This window comes from Oncorhynchus gorbuscha, linkage group LG26 (assembly GCF_021184085.1).
Source record: "Oncorhynchus gorbuscha isolate QuinsamMale2020 ecotype Even-year linkage group LG26, OgorEven_v1.0, whole genome shotgun sequence".
Classification (NCBI taxonomy): domain Eukaryota; kingdom Metazoa; phylum Chordata; class Actinopteri; order Salmoniformes; family Salmonidae; genus Oncorhynchus; species Oncorhynchus gorbuscha.
This window is the reverse complement of record NC_060198.1, coordinates 35,983,691-36,000,830: the sequence shown is the minus strand read 5'-3', so window position 1 is coordinate 36,000,830 and position 17,140 is coordinate 35,983,691. Positions and strand designations below refer to the sequence as shown.

The 17,140-nt window shown below is 43.5% G+C and overlaps 1 pseudogene; it reads right to left on the bottom strand.

The window, feature by feature from the left end:
• Nucleotides 1-9,697: 9,697 nt before the first annotated feature.
• Nucleotides 9,698-16,904, bottom strand: LOC124015375 (annotated as a pseudogene).
• Between the last annotated feature and the right edge of the window lie 236 nt (nt 16,905-17,140).

Genomic DNA, 17,140 nt, shown 5'->3' with positions numbered 1-17,140 from the left:
ATTCTTAGTGCCAGATCTATTTTTCCCTATCAGCCACTGCATATCCTTCAACTGTTTTGTTTAAAATGTATTTAGAGGCTATAATTAGAGGCCTGTGAGCTAGGGTCTTTTTTTAAGGGGAGGCCTATAATAAAAACAGTTATAAAACACAAATAGAATTCTACAATTATTCCACAATACACCTGTACCCAAAATGATAGCTTACATTGCAATGCTTCAAGTTGATGGCCCACTGTTTTATTTGGATAGGCCTAAATTAAAAAATAATAATAATAAAATATATGCCATTTAGCAGACGCTTTTATCCAAAGCGACTTACAGTCATGTGTGCATACATTCTACGTATGGGTGGTCCCGGGAATCGAACCCACTACCCTGGCGTTACAAGCGCCATGCTCTACCAACTGAGCTACAGAAGGACCATATTATATCATAACAGCTCCATGGTAATATTATATCATAACAGCTCCATGGTAATATTATATCAGAACAGCTCCATGGTAATATTATATCATAACAGCTCCATGGTAATATTATATCATAACAGCTCCATGGTAATAGTATATCATAACAGTTCCATGGTAATATTATATCAGTGGATAACAGCTCCATGGTAATAGTATATCATAACAGCTCCATGGTAATATTATATCATAACAGCTCCATGGCAATAGTATATCATAACAGCTCCATGGTAATATTATATCATAACAGCTCCATGGTAATATTATATCATAACAGCTCCATGGTAATATTATATCATAACAGCTCCATGGTAATATTATATCATAACAGCTCCATGGTAATATTATATCATAACAGCTAGATGGTAATATTATATCATAACAGCTAGATGGTAATATTATATCATAACAGCTCCATGGTAATATTATATCAGTGGATAACAGCTCCATGTTAATAGTATATCATAACAGCTCCATGGTAATATTATATCAGTGGACAACAGCTCCATGGTAATATTATATCATAACAGCTCCATGGTAATATTATATCATAACAGCTCCATGGTAATATTATATCATAACAGCTCCATGGTAATATTATATCATAACAGCTCCATGGTAATATTATATCATAACAGCTCCATGGTAATAGTATATCATAACAGCTCCATGGTAATATTATATCAGTGGATAACAGCTCCATGGTAATATTATATCATAACAGCTCCATGGTAATATTATATCATAACAGCTCCATGGTAATATTATATCATAACAGCTCCATGGTAATATTATATCATAACAGCTCCATGGTAATATTATATCATAACAGCTCCATGGTAATATTATATCATAACAGCTCCATGGTAATAGTATATCATAACAGCTCCATGGTAATATTATATCAGTGGATAACAGCTCCATGGTAATATTATATCATAACAGCTCCATGGTAATATTATATCATAACAGCTCCATGGTAATATTATATCATAACAGCTCCATGGTAATATTATATCATAACAGCTCCATGGTAATATTATATCATAACAGCTCCATGGTAATATTATATCATAACAGCTCCATGGTAATATTATATCATAACAGCTCCATGGTAATATTATATCATAACAGCTCCATGGTAATATTATATTTACATTTACATTTAAGTCATTTAGCAGACGCTCTTATCCAGAGCGACTTACAAATTGGTGCATTCACCTTATGACATCCAGTGGAACAACCACTTTACAATAGTGCATCTAAATATTTTAAGGGGGGAGGGGGTGAGAAGGATTACTTTATCCTATCCTAGGTATTCCTTAAAGAGGTGGGGTTTCAGGTGTCTCCGGAAGGTGGTGATTGACTCCGCTGTCCTGGCGTCGTGAGGGAGTTTGTTCCACCATTGGGGAGCCAGAGCAGCGAACAGTTTTGACTGAGCTGAGCGGGAACTGTACTTCCTCAGTGGTAGGGAGGCGAGCAGGCCAGAGGTGGATGAACGCAGTGCCCTTATTTGGGTGTAGGGCCTGATCAGAGCCTGGAGGTACTGAGGTGCCGTTCCCCTCACAGCTCCGTAGGCAAGCACCATGGTCTTGTAGCGGATGCGAGCTTCAACTGGAAGCCAGTGGAGAGAGCGGAGGAGCGGGGTGACGTGAGAGAACTTGGGAAGGTTGAACACTAGACGGGCTGCGGCGTTCTGGATGAGTTGTAGGGGTTTAATGGCACAGGCAGGGAGCCCAGCCAACAGCGAGTTGCAGTAATCCAGACGGGAGATGACAAGTGCCTGGATTAGGACCTGCGCCGCTTCCTGTGTGAGGCAGGGTCGTACTCTGCGGATGTTGTAGAGCATGAACCTACAGGAACGGGCCACCGCCTTGATGTTAGTTGAGAACGACAGTTTGTTGTCCAGGATCACGCCAAGGTTCTTAGCGCTCTGGGAGGAGGACACAATGGAGTTGTCAACCGTGATGGCGAGATCATGGAACGGGCAGTCCTTCCCCGGGAGGAAGAGCAGCTCCGTCTTGCCGAAGTTCAGCTTGAGGTGGTGATCCGTCATCCACACTGATATGTCTGCCAGACATGCAGAGATGCGATTCGCCACCTGGTCATCAGAAGGGGGAAAGGAGAAGATTAATTGTGTGTCGTCTGCATAGCAATGATAGGAGAGACCATGTGAGGTTATGACAGAGCCAAGTGACTTGGTGTATAGCGAGAATAGGAGAGGGCCTAGAACAGAGCCCTGGGGGACACCAGTGGTGAGAGCGCGTGGTGAGGAGACAGATTCTCGCCACGCCACCTGGTAGGAGCGACCTGTCAGGTAGGACGCAATCCAAGCGTGGGCCGCGCCGGAGATGCCCAACTCGGAGAGGGTGGAGAGGAGGATCTGATGGTTCACAGTATCGAAGGCAGCCGATAGGTCTAGAAGGATGAGAGCAGAGGAGAGAGAGTTAGCTTTAGCGGTGCGAAGCGCCTCCGTGATACAGAGAAGAGCAGTCTCAGTTGAATGACTAGTCTTGAAACCTGACTGATTTGGATCAAGAAGGTCATTCTGAGAGAGATAACGGGAGAGCTGACCAAGGACGGCACGTTCAAGAGTTTTGGAGAGAAAAGAAAGAAGGGATACTGGTCTGTAGTTGTTGACATCGGAGGGATCGAGTGTAGGTTTTTTCAGAAGGGGTGCAACTCTCGCTCTCTTGAAGACGGAAGGGACGTAGCCAGCGGTCAGGGATAAGTTGATGAGCGAGGTGAGGTAAGGGAGAAGGTCTCCGGAAATGGTCTGGAGAAGAGAGGAGGGGATAGGGTCGAGCGGGCAGGTTGTTGGGCGGCCGGCCGTCACAAGACGCGAGATTTCATCTGGAGAGAGAGGGGAGAAAGAGGTCAGAGCACAGGGTAGGGCAGTGTGAGCAGAACCAGCGGTGTTGTTTGACTTAGCAAACGAGGATCGGATGTCGTCGATCTTCTTTTCAAAATGGTTGACGAAGTCATCTGCAGAGAGGGAGGAGGGGGGAGGGGAGGAGGATTCAGGAGGGAGGAGAATGTGGCAAAGAGCTTCCTAGGGTTAGAGGCAGATGCTTGGAATTTAGAGTGGTAGAAAGTGGCTTTAGCAGCAGAGACAGAGGAGGAAAATGTAGAGAGGAGGGAGTGAAAGGATGCCAGGTCCGCAGGGAGGCGAGTTTTCCTCCATTTCCGCTCGGCCTTCCGGAGCCCTGTTCTGTGAGCTCGCATTGAGTCGTCAAGCCACGGAGCGGGAGGGGAGGACCGAGCCGGCCTGGAAGATAGGGGACATAGAGAGTCAAAGGATGCAGAAAGGGAGGAGAGGAGGGTTGAGGAGGCAGAATCAGGAGATAGGTTGGAGAAGGTTTGAGCAGAGGGAAGAGATGATAGGATGGAAGAGGAGAGAGTAGCGGGGGAGAGAGAGCGAAGGTTGGGACGGCGCGATACCATCCGAGTAGGGGCAGTGTGGGAAGTGTTGGATGAGAGCGAGAGGGAAAAGGATACAAGGTAGTGGTCGGAGACTTGGAGGGGAGTTGCAATGAGGTTAGTGGAAGAACAGCATCTAGTAAAGATGAGGTCGAGCGTATTGCCTGCCTTGTGAGTAGGGGGGAAGGTGAGAGGGTGAGGTCAAAAGAGGAGAGGAGTGGAAAGAAGGAGGCAGAGAGGAATGAGTCAAAGGTAGACGTGGGGAGGTTAAAGTCGCCCAGAACTGTGAGAGGTGAGCCGTCCTCAGGAAAGGAGCTTATCAAGGCATCAAGCTCATTGATGAACTCTCCGAGGGGACCTGGAGGGCGATAAATGATAAGGATGTTAAGCTTGAAAGGGCTGGTAACTGTGACAGCATGAAATTCAAAGGAGGCGATAGACAGATGGGTAAGGGGAGAAAGAGAGAATGACCACATGGGAGAGATAAGGATCCCTATGCCACCACCCCGCTGACCAGAAGCTCTCGGGGTGTGCGAGAACACGTGGGCGGACGAAGAGAGAGCAGTAGGAGTAGCAGTGTTATCTGTGGTGATCCATGTTTCTGTCAGTGCCAAGAAGTCGAGGGACTGGAGGGAGGCATAGGCTGAGATGAACTCTGCCTTGTTGGCTGCAGATCGGCAGTTCCAGAGGCTACCGGAGACCTGGAACTCCACGTGGGTCGTGCGCGCTGGGACCACCAGATTAGGGTAGCAGCGGCCACGCGGTGTGGAGCGTTTGTATGGTCTGTGCAGAGAGGAGAGAACAGGGATAGACAGACACATAGTTGACAGGCTACAGAAGAGGCTACGCTAATGCAAGGAGATTGGAATGACAAGTGGACTACACGTCTCGAATGTTCAGAAAGTTAAGCTTACGTAGCAAGAATCTTATTGACTAAAATTATTAAAAATGATACAGTACTGCTGAAGTAGGCTAGCTGGCAGTGGCTGCGTTGTTGACTTTGTAGGCTAGCTGACAGTGGCTGCGTTGTTGACACTACACTAATCAAGTCGTTCCGTTGAGTGTAGTAGTTTCTACAGTGCTGCTATTCGGGGGCTAGCTGGCTAGCTAGCAGTGTTGATTACGTTACGTTGCGTTAAAAGAACGACAATAGCTGGCTAGCTAACCTAGAAAATCGCTCTAGACTACACAATTATCTTTGATACACAGACGGCTATGTAGCTAGCTATGTAGCTAGCTACGATCAAACAAATCAAACCGTTGTGCTGTAATGAAATGAAATGAAAAATGTGATACTACCTGTGGAGCGAAGCGGAATGCGACCGGGTTGTTGAGTGCGGAAGTTATATCAGTGGATAACAGCTCCATGTTAATAGTATATCATAACAGCTCCATGGTAATATTATATCAGTGGACAACAGCTCCATGGTAATATTATATCATAACAGCTCCATGGTAATATTATATCATAACAGCTCCATGGTAATATTATATCATAACAGCTCCATGGTAATATTATATCATAACAGCTCCATGGTAATATTATATCATAACAGCTCCATGGTAATATTATATCATAACAGCTCCATGGTAATATTATATCATAACAGCTCCATGGTAATATTATATCATAACAGCTCCATGGTAATATTATATCATAACAGCTCCATGGTAATATTATATCATAACAGCTCCCTGGTAATATTATATCAGTGGATAACAGCTCCATGGTAATATTATATCATAACAGCTCCATGGTAATAGTATATCATAACAGCTCCATGGTAATAGTATATCATAACAGCTCCATGGTAATATTATATCATAACAGCTCCATGGTAATATTATATCAGTGGATAACAGCTTCATGGTAATATTATATCATAACAGCTCCATGGTAATATTATATCATAACAGCTCCATGGTAATATTATATCAGTGGATAACAGCTTCATGGTAATATTATATCATAACAGCTCCATGGTAATATTATATCATAACAGCTCCAAGGTAATATTATATCATAACAGCTCCAAGGTAATATTATATCATAACAGTTCCATGGTAATATTATATCATAACAGCTCCATGGTAATATTATATCAGTGGATAACAGCTCCATGGTAGTATTATATCATAACAGCTCCATGGTAATATTATATCAGTGGATAACAGCTCCATAGTAATATTATATCATAACAGCTCCATGGTAATATTATATCATAACAGCTCCATGGTAATAGTATATCATAACAGCTCCATGGTAATAGTATATCATAACAGCTCCATGGTAATATTATATCAGTGGATAACAGCTTCATGGTAATATTATATCATAACAGCTCCATGGTAATATTATATCATAACAGCTCCATGGTAATATTATATATACATTTACATTTACATTTAAGTCATTTAGCAATTAAACATTGAATAATTAAAATGATAGGCTACTTGATAATTTAGATACCTTTGAACACGCACATGGATTTCAATAAACAAACATAAGACTGTTCTATTCTCTTTGATTTAGTTCCTATTGGAACTCAGACCATAAACAGAATGGATCACATACTGACTAAACTGAATGATGAATTAAATGTTGAAATATGTTGGGATGATGAGTTGCACCCATTGTGCATGCTCTGTACTTTATTTGGCTAGTAGGCAAATAGGCCTACATTAGGGTATAATGACTATGGCTGCATGCCCCCAGGAAGGCATCTTCTGAGGCTGAAGGGTGCTTTTCCGAAGGCGCATAGTGCTGTGGTGCTGCATGGAGATCACAAGCTCTTCAACTGGGCAGCTGTCACACAATGGAGGGAATAGCCTACATGGAGACTACTTAAGAACACTGCAACAGAGTTATTGTAACGTGTGGGAATAAGATCATGCTAGACTTGGCCTACGTTTAACCTCTCCCTTGTTCATTTTAAAGGCCATATGTCCATGACCCGATTCATATAAATCATGTCAAAAAAAATTACATTCATATTAACCCCTCCTACAGAATATGCTTTGGCAAGTTTGAGTGATTAAATAAATGGCAAAATATTCTAGAAAAAATATTTTGAGTGGCAGTCTCCAGTGGTCATACATAATTCATAGATTCCCCAAACATCTGTTTCATTATTTATGGTATATACTACTGGTTATGATTGCAGACAGAGAATGGGATGGTGCAGTACTAATTAGTCATATTTGGATTAAGTGCATGCATGGGGATGTCCACATAACCCAGAGATATGCCCATGCTGTAGAGATACACCTAGCTGACTGAAACTTCACTGTTGTATGCATAATACAGCTAGTGCTATCTAGACCTGAGAGGGCAAAGAAATCCATTACATTAGATGCCTAAATGTGAAGTAAACTCAACTGGGGAGTAATAGAGAATGGAGACTTTTTACTAGAAAACGTGCAGGATTACTTTCCGGTTTCTCCGGCTTCCAATTGTTTTTATTTTTTACATTGTGTTATGGTTGTTCGTGTAGCACTCCAAACAGGCCGTTTGGTGTACGTTTTTTTTGTTGGTGAGACAAAACTGCCAAAACTCTGAAAGGTATTACTGTACGTCAGAATTGCAACACAAGATTTGTTCAAGCCTAAAATGTTAGTCCGTAACCATAACGTGGTGTTTGTATGTTCACAGATTCAATTTCACATTTACATTTTTTGTTTCACACATGGCTTTTCTTACGATCCTAACAATTTACATATGGCTCCATAGACAAACTACGACATTTACCTGGATTTCACTCTGCAAGTAGCACTGCTGGTGATTTGAAAAGTCAGTCAATCAATCAATCAATAATATAATACTCTTAGAAAAATCGTTTATATTTCATTTACAATCTGTAGAAAATATGACAATAGAAAGGTTCCAAACTTTTGTGAAACATCACATTACAGCTGAAAAATATATGGCAAATAGACATCAAAACTGAATGGTGTTCAGGGATGGATGGGAGGTGTTGAGAGGAGCTGAAGGGTGGTACCAAAAAATAACAAAAAACAAGATAACTAAAGTAAAATGTACTGTGTCCATAAAAAATGTACAGTATGTATAAGCTGGAAGTAGAATCCTAAGTGTTGTTGCCCATTAGTTTAATCCGAAAAGGGGAGGGGTGGCAGTGTTATGGGAAAATAAAACGGACAATATATATATAAATCTGTCAAAGTTTGGGGACACACCTAGTCATTCAAGGGTTTTTCTTTATTTGTACTATTCTATACATTGTAGAATAATAGTGAAGACATCAAAACTATGAAATAACACATGAAATCATGTAAGTAACCAAAAATAAGTGTTAAGCAAATCAAAATGTTATATTTTTCAAAGTTGCCACCCTTTGCCTTGATGACAGCTTTACACACTCTTGGCATTTTCTCAACCAGCTTCATGAGGTAGTCACCTGGAATACTTTTCCAACATTCTTGAAGGAGTTCCCACATATGCTGAACTCTTGTTGGCTGCTTTTCTTCACTCTGTGGTCCAACAAATCCCAAACCATCTCAATTGGTTTGAGGTCAGGTGATTGTGGAGGCCAGGTCATCTGATGCAGCACTCCATCACTCTCCTTCTTGGTCAAATAGGCCTTACACAGCCTGAAGGTGTGTTGATTCATTGTCCTGTTGAAAAACAGCGGAAACCAGATGGGATGGCGTATCGCTGAAGAATGCTGTCGTAGCCATGCAAGTTAAGTGTGCCTTGAATTCTAAATAAATCACAGTGTCAACAGCAAAGCACCCCCACACCATCACACTTCCTCCTCCATGCTTCACGGTGGGAACCACACATGCAGAGATCATCTGTTCACCTACTCTGCGTCTCACAAAGACACGGCAGTTGGAGTCAAAAATGTCAAATTTGGACTCATCAGACCAAAGGACAGATGTCCAAGGTCTAATGTTCATTGCCTGTGTTTCTTGGCCCACGCTGGTGTCCTTTAGTAGTGGTTTCTTTGCAGCAGTTTGACCATGAAGGCCTGATTCACGCAGTCTCCTCTGAACAGTTGATGTTGAGATGTCTGTTACTTGAACTCTGTGAAGCATTTATTTGGGCTACAATCTGTGGTGGTTAATTGCCGATTTTTGAGGCTGGTAATTGTAATGCATCAGAGGTAACTCTGGGTCTTCCTTTCCTGTGGCGGTCCTCATGAGAGCCAGTTTCAACATAGCGCTTGATGGTTTTTGCGACTGCACTTAAGAAACGTTTAAAGTTCTTGACATTTTCCAGATTGACTGACCTTTGTGTCTTAAAGTAAATATGGTCTATTGTTTCTCTTTGTTTCTCTTTGCTTATTTGAGCTGTTCTTACCATAATATGGATTTGGTATTTTACTCAGGTATCTTCTGTATACCACCCCGACCTTGTCACAACACAACTGATTGGCTCAAGCACATTAAGGAAATAAATTCCACAAATTAACTTTATCAAGGCTCACCTGTTCATTGAAATGCATTTCAGATTACTTCCTCATGAAGCTGGTTGAGAGAATGCCAAGAGTGTGAAAAGCTGTCAAGGCAACAGGTGGCTACTTTTGACGAATCTCAAATATAAAATATATTTTGATTTGTTTAACACTTTTTTGGTTACTACATGATTCCATGTGTGTATTTCATAGTTTTGAAGTCTATACTATTATTCTACAATGTAGAAAATAGTAAAAATAAAGAAACTCTGGAATGAGTAGGTGTTTCTAAACCTTTGACTGGTACTGTAAATAAACAGGCAAAAAATATATGTGGGATTGGAAATGATACAGATATTTACACTGATAGAAGCCACAATCAATTTGCAACATTTGAGCTTATCTAACACCCCCTGCACATAAAAATAGTGTACACGGCATTATCAAAAGTATGTGGACACGTATGGCGACACTGCTTTTTGAACATATTATTCCAAAATTCATGGACATTAATGTGGAGTTGGTCCCCCCTTTGCTGCTATAACAGCCTCTACTCTTCTGGGAAGGCTTTCCACAAGATGTTGGAACATTGCTGCGGGGACTTGCTTCCATTCAGCCATAAGAGCATTAGTTAGATCGGGCACTGATGTTGGGCGATTAGGCCTGGCTCGCAGTCTGCGTTCCAATTCATCCCAAAGGTGTTCGATGGGATTGAGGTCAGGGCTCTGTGCAGGCCAGTCAAGTTCTTCCACACCGATCTCGGTAAACCATTTCTGTATGGACCTCACTTTGTGCATTGGGCTATTGTCATGCTGAAACAGGAAAGGGCCTTCCCCAAACTGTTGCCACAAAGTTGGAAGCACAGAATCGTCTAGAATGTCATTGTACGCTGTAGCGTTAAGATTTCCCTTCACTGGAACTAAGGGGCCTAACCCGAACCATGAAAAACATCCCCAGACCATTATTCCTCCTCCACCAAACTTTACCGTTGGCACTATGCAGTCGGTCAGGAAGCTTTCTCCTGGCATCCGCCAAAGCCAGATTCGTCCGTCGGACTGCCAGATGGTGAAGCATGATTCATCACTCCAGAGAACACGTTTCCACTGCTCCAGAGTCCAATGGCGGCGGGCTTTACACCACTCCAGTCGACGCTTGGCATTGCGCATGGTGATCTTAGGCTTGTGTGCGTCTGCTCGGCCATGGAAACCCATTTCATGAAGCTCCCGACGAACAGTTCTTGTGCTGACGTTGCTTCCAGAGGCAGTTCGAAACTCGGTAGTGAGTGTTGCAACGGAGGACAGACGATTTTTACTCGCTACGCTCCTAAGCACTCGAGCCTGCAGCCTGTACTCTCTCTCCTGGAGGATCTCCACTGGGTCCAGGCCACGGGGCTTCTGGATGGGCGTGATGCGGTTCTGTTTCTGGTGTAGAACCATGGGTGGGGGCTGTCCTGGGGACTGAGTCTGGGGGGGGGCATGACCGGGAAGGCAGCAGGGGGCACAGAGGGTGGAGAAGGGGAGGGTCTCCCAGTGGGCTGAGGGGGAATCAGCTTCTGGGGGGCACTGGATGGAGCAGCAGCATTCACCATGGGCCCTAGAACATATGGCATTGAAATAATTATTAGTTCTACCATTGATTCTACAGTGTTTTGGTGCAATTATTATCTGTTTAATATGTGTGTATTCCTTGTTTAATTTCTTTTTAACTAGACAAGTCAGTTTACAATGACGGCCTACCGTTGTGATAGGTCTGGTGAAACTATCAGCACAGGAAAGAGAAGAACATGGACTAAAAACCCTACAAACTAGTGCCCTCTCCACACAGGTGAATCACTGCCCAGGGGTCAATCTGAGGCTCACCTTCGGGCCATTGTTTAGGGGGTCCATTGGTGGGCTGGCCCTGCATACCAGGGGGAACACCTGAGGGTCCTGGAGGAGGCATGTTTGGGCCTACCATTCCTGCAAGATGACATTAGAAATTATCAGACACTGCCTGGGCATTCATGCCTACTGAAGTCTAGTTAACGTAGAAAATGGTGCCTGAACCAGTTTCACCACCAAGGGTCCATGTTAAGCATTTAAATTATTTATTTTCTTTGTTTGAGATGAGCAGCATGTGCGTGATTGACTGTAATTATGCGCATTTGTGTGTCATTCATAGGGTTGCAAAACTCATTGACAGGCTGTGTAGCATAAACTTGCATGTGCCCACCCCACTCACCATGAGGTCTGTTGTAGTTTGCTGGTGGCTGTCCAGGCCCCGCTCCAGGCCCAGAGGAAGGGGGCATGTTGGGCATCCCTGGCTGCTGCTGCATCCCTGGCATGGGCCTCTTGCCCTGCACGGCCATTTGCAGGTGGTCTGGCAGGGGCTGGCTGCGGTCCAGCATCTTGTAGGCCATGATCTGGGCCCTGAGCTGGTGCAGCTGGTTTTGGTTGAAGGGGGTGGGTCCACCTGGTCCAACCCCACCTGGCACAGAACCACCACTCAGGACACCACTGAGGTTCTGCTGGGCCATGGCCTGGGGGTCACCGCCCTCCATGGGGACACCTGGGCCAGAAGGCATCATGGGGCAGGGTGGAGGGCCGTTGGCTGGCACAGGGCTGGGAGAGTGCTCAGAACCCCCCAGTGGAGAGGGGTAGCCTGGGGAGGAATGGTAGGGCATGACTGTCCCTTTAACTGAGAACGTTGGGAAACTGATTTGAATGACTAAAATAATGGCTAGATACATCAAAAATGGTGGTGAAATGGATGCTAACAGACCAGGAGAAATGTTAACCAAATCCAGACTGGTATTATGATTATGAGCTGGACTGGCGATACAAACACTTTACAAATCAGTCTCTTAACAGACATGCGCACATTACAGCTGAGCCTCGCGCTCTGTACATATTACCTGAATTACCTCAACACCCCCGCACATTGACTCTGTACCGGTACCCACTGTACATAACCCTGCTATTGTTATTTACTGCTGCTCTTTATTATTTGTTCATCTTATCTCTTACTTTTTTAAAGGTATTTTCCCAAAACTGCATTGTTGGTTAAGGGCTTGTAAGTAAGCATTTCACTAAGGTCTACACCTGTTGTATTCGGCACATGTGACAAATATAATTTGATTTGATTTGTCACCAGTCAATACAGGGTAGAAGAGTCAACAGAGAAACACCCTCTCCCTGTGTTACAGTATTTCAACAGCCCCTCTATCCCTCTTTCCTTGATGACTGAGTAATTTTATAGCAGACAGCTGCCACCAACATTGTCTGAAAGGGGACGCCTCATGCCCCCCCCCCATCTGAGCGTCTGCTGCTCACGCTACCCAACAAAAGACAGAAGTGAAAGAGGAGAAACTAGCTGGTTGAGTTCACAGTACAAGTGCACACGCGTCTACACGAGTTAGCATGTCTACACGAGTTAGCATTCTCTTCTCATGTAATTGGCTTTAAAAACAATTGTGCTTAACTCTAAAATCATAAGCACCATATTTAGAGCATATGGAAAGCTAATAAGTTGACCTTTTGTGTAAAGCTACTTCAATAACAGAGTCAATGTTTCCTCTATCCTCTATGCAATCTAATCAGTACGCCATGGTATGGTACCTTGGGAATGTTGGTCCATGGGGCTAGGAGGGGGTCCCATTCCAATGTGGCCTCCACCTGGTCTCATGCCCATGCTCTTCATCGGTCCATAGCGAGGGTCATCAGACATGCCCTTCTCATGCATGCCTTCCATAGGCTGGGAGAAGACAACACACATTAATACATTAACATAAGCATGTCCTACTTAGATAGCACATACATTTCTTATGTACAGTAAAGGAAGAATAGATTAATGCAAAAAAATATAAAATGGTACCACAGACCATAGCAGACATTTGACATACATTACAGTTATGGATATGACCATTTTCTGTCTTACTTTGTGCATCTGATGCATATTCTCCTGAGGATATACTGAGGGCCCCTGTTGTGGGTGGGAGTGCCCAGAGGCTGGGGGACCTGGGCTGGGTCCTATCATGGGGAATTTAGCTTAAAACAGTGAACCTTTAAAAAAAAATTTGTTACCTTATTTAACTAGGCAAGTCCGTTAAGAACAAATTCTTATTTTCAATGACGGCCTAGGAACAGTGGGTTAAGTGTCTGTTCAGGGACACATGGCAATTCTAGGTCTTGTGGCATATTTTGGTTAAACTATCCCCAATTAAATGGAATTGCAACTCTCTGCATGCACAGTGCATTCTTCCATCACATGTACAGCTGATTCTCAAGATCTTGCACAATAATGAGATGCTATTCAGCCCACACTACTACACTGTCTGAGCCCAAAACTACATGCTTTCTGGTAAGTTTTGATTACAATATTGGGTGGGGCTAATATTTTTTTGGTTAACTAGTAAATAGTCGCCTACAGTAAAGTTCTGCTAGTTAGTTTTTGCTACCATGTGGGATTTAGCTTGCTTGAGCCTGCTAACTGAGGAGTGTTAATTCACCCGTTTCCATACATGTTTCATTTTAAAACATGTATCTTACAAAGGGAGTTGTTTAATCTAACTGCTTAACTATTTATCTGTACATGGAATTGTATTTCGTTTTTTTTAACTCATTTTTTTCTGATCTTTACAGGAAAATGTCACAGGCATTATCTGATGTGTGGAGACATTTCACTGCAGCTAACGTTGAAGGAAAAGCTTTGTACATTTGCAAATACTGTGGCAAATCATATGTGAAAAATGCAAAAAAGATATAGAATCATCTGGCCAAGTGCATAAAGTTACCTCGGCGCTCACAACAAGCAACCTCTGACAAAAGTCCCTCTACTTCTATTTGAGGTGAATATTATGAATCAGACACCTTATCGATAACAACAGCTCATGGTCCTCCTGGAATCAGAAGTTTGTTTTGACTCAATGGGGGAACGTAGTCAGAGAAATGCTGATGAATGTCTTGCTTGAGCTGTGTATGCAACTGGTTCACCTCTGATGCTCAAAGGCAATGTGTATTGGAAAAGATTTCTGAATGTTCTTCGCCCAGCATACACCCCTCCAACCAGACATGCTTTATCTACTAATTTGCTGGATGCAGAGTTCAAGTCAAGATCAAGCAAAGCAAATCATAGAAAAAGCAGAGTGCATTGCAATCATCTCCTGATGGGTGGTTGAATGTTTGTGGCCAAGGAATAATTAACTACATCATCTCCACCCCTCAACCAGTATTCTACAAGAGCACAGACACAAAGGACAACAGACACACCAGTCTCTACATTACAGATTAGCTGTCATCAATGACCTTGGACCACAGAAGGTATTTGCGCTGGTGACAGACAATGCTGCGAACATGAAGGCTGCTTGGTCTAAGGTGGAGGAGTCCTACCCTCACATCACACCCATTGGCTGTGCTGCTCATGCATTGAATTTGCTCCGCAAGGACATCATGGCACTGAAAACAATGGATAAACTCTACAAGAGAGCCAAGGAAATGGTTAGATATGTGAAGGGTCATCAAGTTAAAGCAGCAATCTATCTCACCAAGCAAAGTGAGAAGAATAAGAGCACCACATTGAAGCTGCCCAGCAACACCCGTTGGGGTGGTGTTGCCATCATGTTTGACAGTCTCCTGGAGGGGAAGGAGTCTCTCCAAGAAATGGCCATATCACAGTCTGCTGATATGGACAGCCCCATCAAGAGGATCCTCCTGGATGATGTATTTTGGGAGAGTGGTAAGCAGCCTGAAATTCCTGAAACATATAGCAGGATTGAAGGTGACAATGCCATCCTGTCTGATGTTCACACTCTGCTTGCAGATGTAAGAGAAGAAATCCATACTACCCTGCCCACTTCACTGTTGCTCCAAGCAGAGGAAACTGCAGTTCTGAAATACATCAAAAAGCATAAATACTTCTGCCTGAAGCCCATACACGCCGCATGTACATGTTGGACCCCAAGTATGCTGCCAAGAGCATTCTGTCTGGTGCAAAGATCAACAAGGCCTATGGTGTCATCACTACCGTGTCTCACCACCATGACCTGGATGAGGGCAAGATTCTTAAAAGTCTGGTGAAGTACACTTCCAAGCAAGGGTTTTGGGATGGAGATGCAATCGTGCCAACATATGGCAGTCATGCAAACATATCTCATCAGCTACCTGGTGGAAGGGACTTTGTGGATCTGAGTCTGTTTCCCCTGTTGCCTCCATTATCCTCCGAATCCCACCAACAGCCGCCGCCTCAGAGTGCAACTGGTCCTTGTTTGTGAACACACACACCAAAGTAAGCAACAGGCTGACCAATACATGGGTTGACAAATTGGTAGCCATCCAGGCAAATTTGAGGCTTTTTGAGCCAACCTCAACAAGGTGGGAAAATGACCGTGAAGATGAGGCCTCAGAGTCTGATGTTCAAGAGGTGGACATTGAGGAGGTCCAGGGAGAAGACATGGAAGCCTGGGAGGAAGACAACCAAAGCTTTAGTTTCATTTTAAAGATGCATGTTGAAAACGTTTTTGGGAGATGCGATGGATCATTGGGGATCATTCCCTTTATTTTGTTGTTCATCCCATGTGAAGAGTCAACTCATTTAATGAAAGTTCAATTCATAACATGTTTTATTATTATTATTCTATTGGAAGGATTTTAAAATTTTAAATTATGTTTACTTATGATAAGGTAAATGGTTTATGTTTCTGTCTCCATATGATATGGTAAATATATCCAATGCAAAAAAACATCTACATTTAAATGGTACTCATTTGGCATATTCCCGTTCCCGTTAATTCCCACGGAAAGTTTCCACCTCTGAATATTCCCCAACATTTGAGATTCTTCAAAGTAACCACCCTTTGCCTTGACAGCTTTGCACACTTGGCATTCTCACAACCAAAATTCACCAACGCTACACATACCTTTGTCTCATGCCCTTCTGCACACCTAGGAACCTCCCTCCTATACTGCTGTCGCATGCCCATTAGCATGACACACCTGTAACGTTAACATCGTAATGTATTCGGTACAAAAGCTCGTACAGGGAGGGACAACCGATACAACATCACTTTGCCGGGCTAAGACTCAACATTAAAAAAGACACAATGACACCTCTGTTTCTCCACTCAAGCCACACAGTCCGCGTCGCACCAAACGAAGAGCATCACGAACACCGGGAATCTTCCCCTGGCTTCAGATGGTCCACTTTCACCCCTACCCCGATTACCTACCTCACTCGTTTTAATGGCGCCCTATACTTGAGAGCAAAACAATTCACATATCCTGACCGTTTGACGCGAAGCGCCAGCTTCATCTGACCCAACACAGAAACACAAACAATCACAAGACCACTTCGGGTTACCTTCACCGATTCCACACCACCCAACTCCATTTTCACCCACCCTGAAACCACAGATGGATCAACCAAAGGGCAAGGGTCCACTTTTTCCGTAATTTCACTCCTACGGTCACAGACTAATCTTTATCCTAACCCTCCATGTAATCCTCGGGCTCTGAGAACTTCACCACACCTACCACCTCCGATACTTCGCCCTCATTTACTTTCATTTCTCCGGTCTTCGATCCAGGGTACAGATCACACTTTCTACCATTCTTCAACAAACAATCTCCCTTTTCCTCCACTGTTGGCCATTTCAAGCTCACCTTCCTCTATTTGTCCTTCCATTCGTCCTCCGTAATCCAAGTATATGTATCCTGATAAATCTAGGACGCCATTCCCCGCTCGCCCCAGCCCTCCGCATCCAGCTGCGACAGACACTTCAAGTTTGATCACGCCAAACATTTCCCCCACCAAAGATAATGGTAACTCCTTACCGGTCATAACACTTTAAAAACTCGCAGAGATCTACAG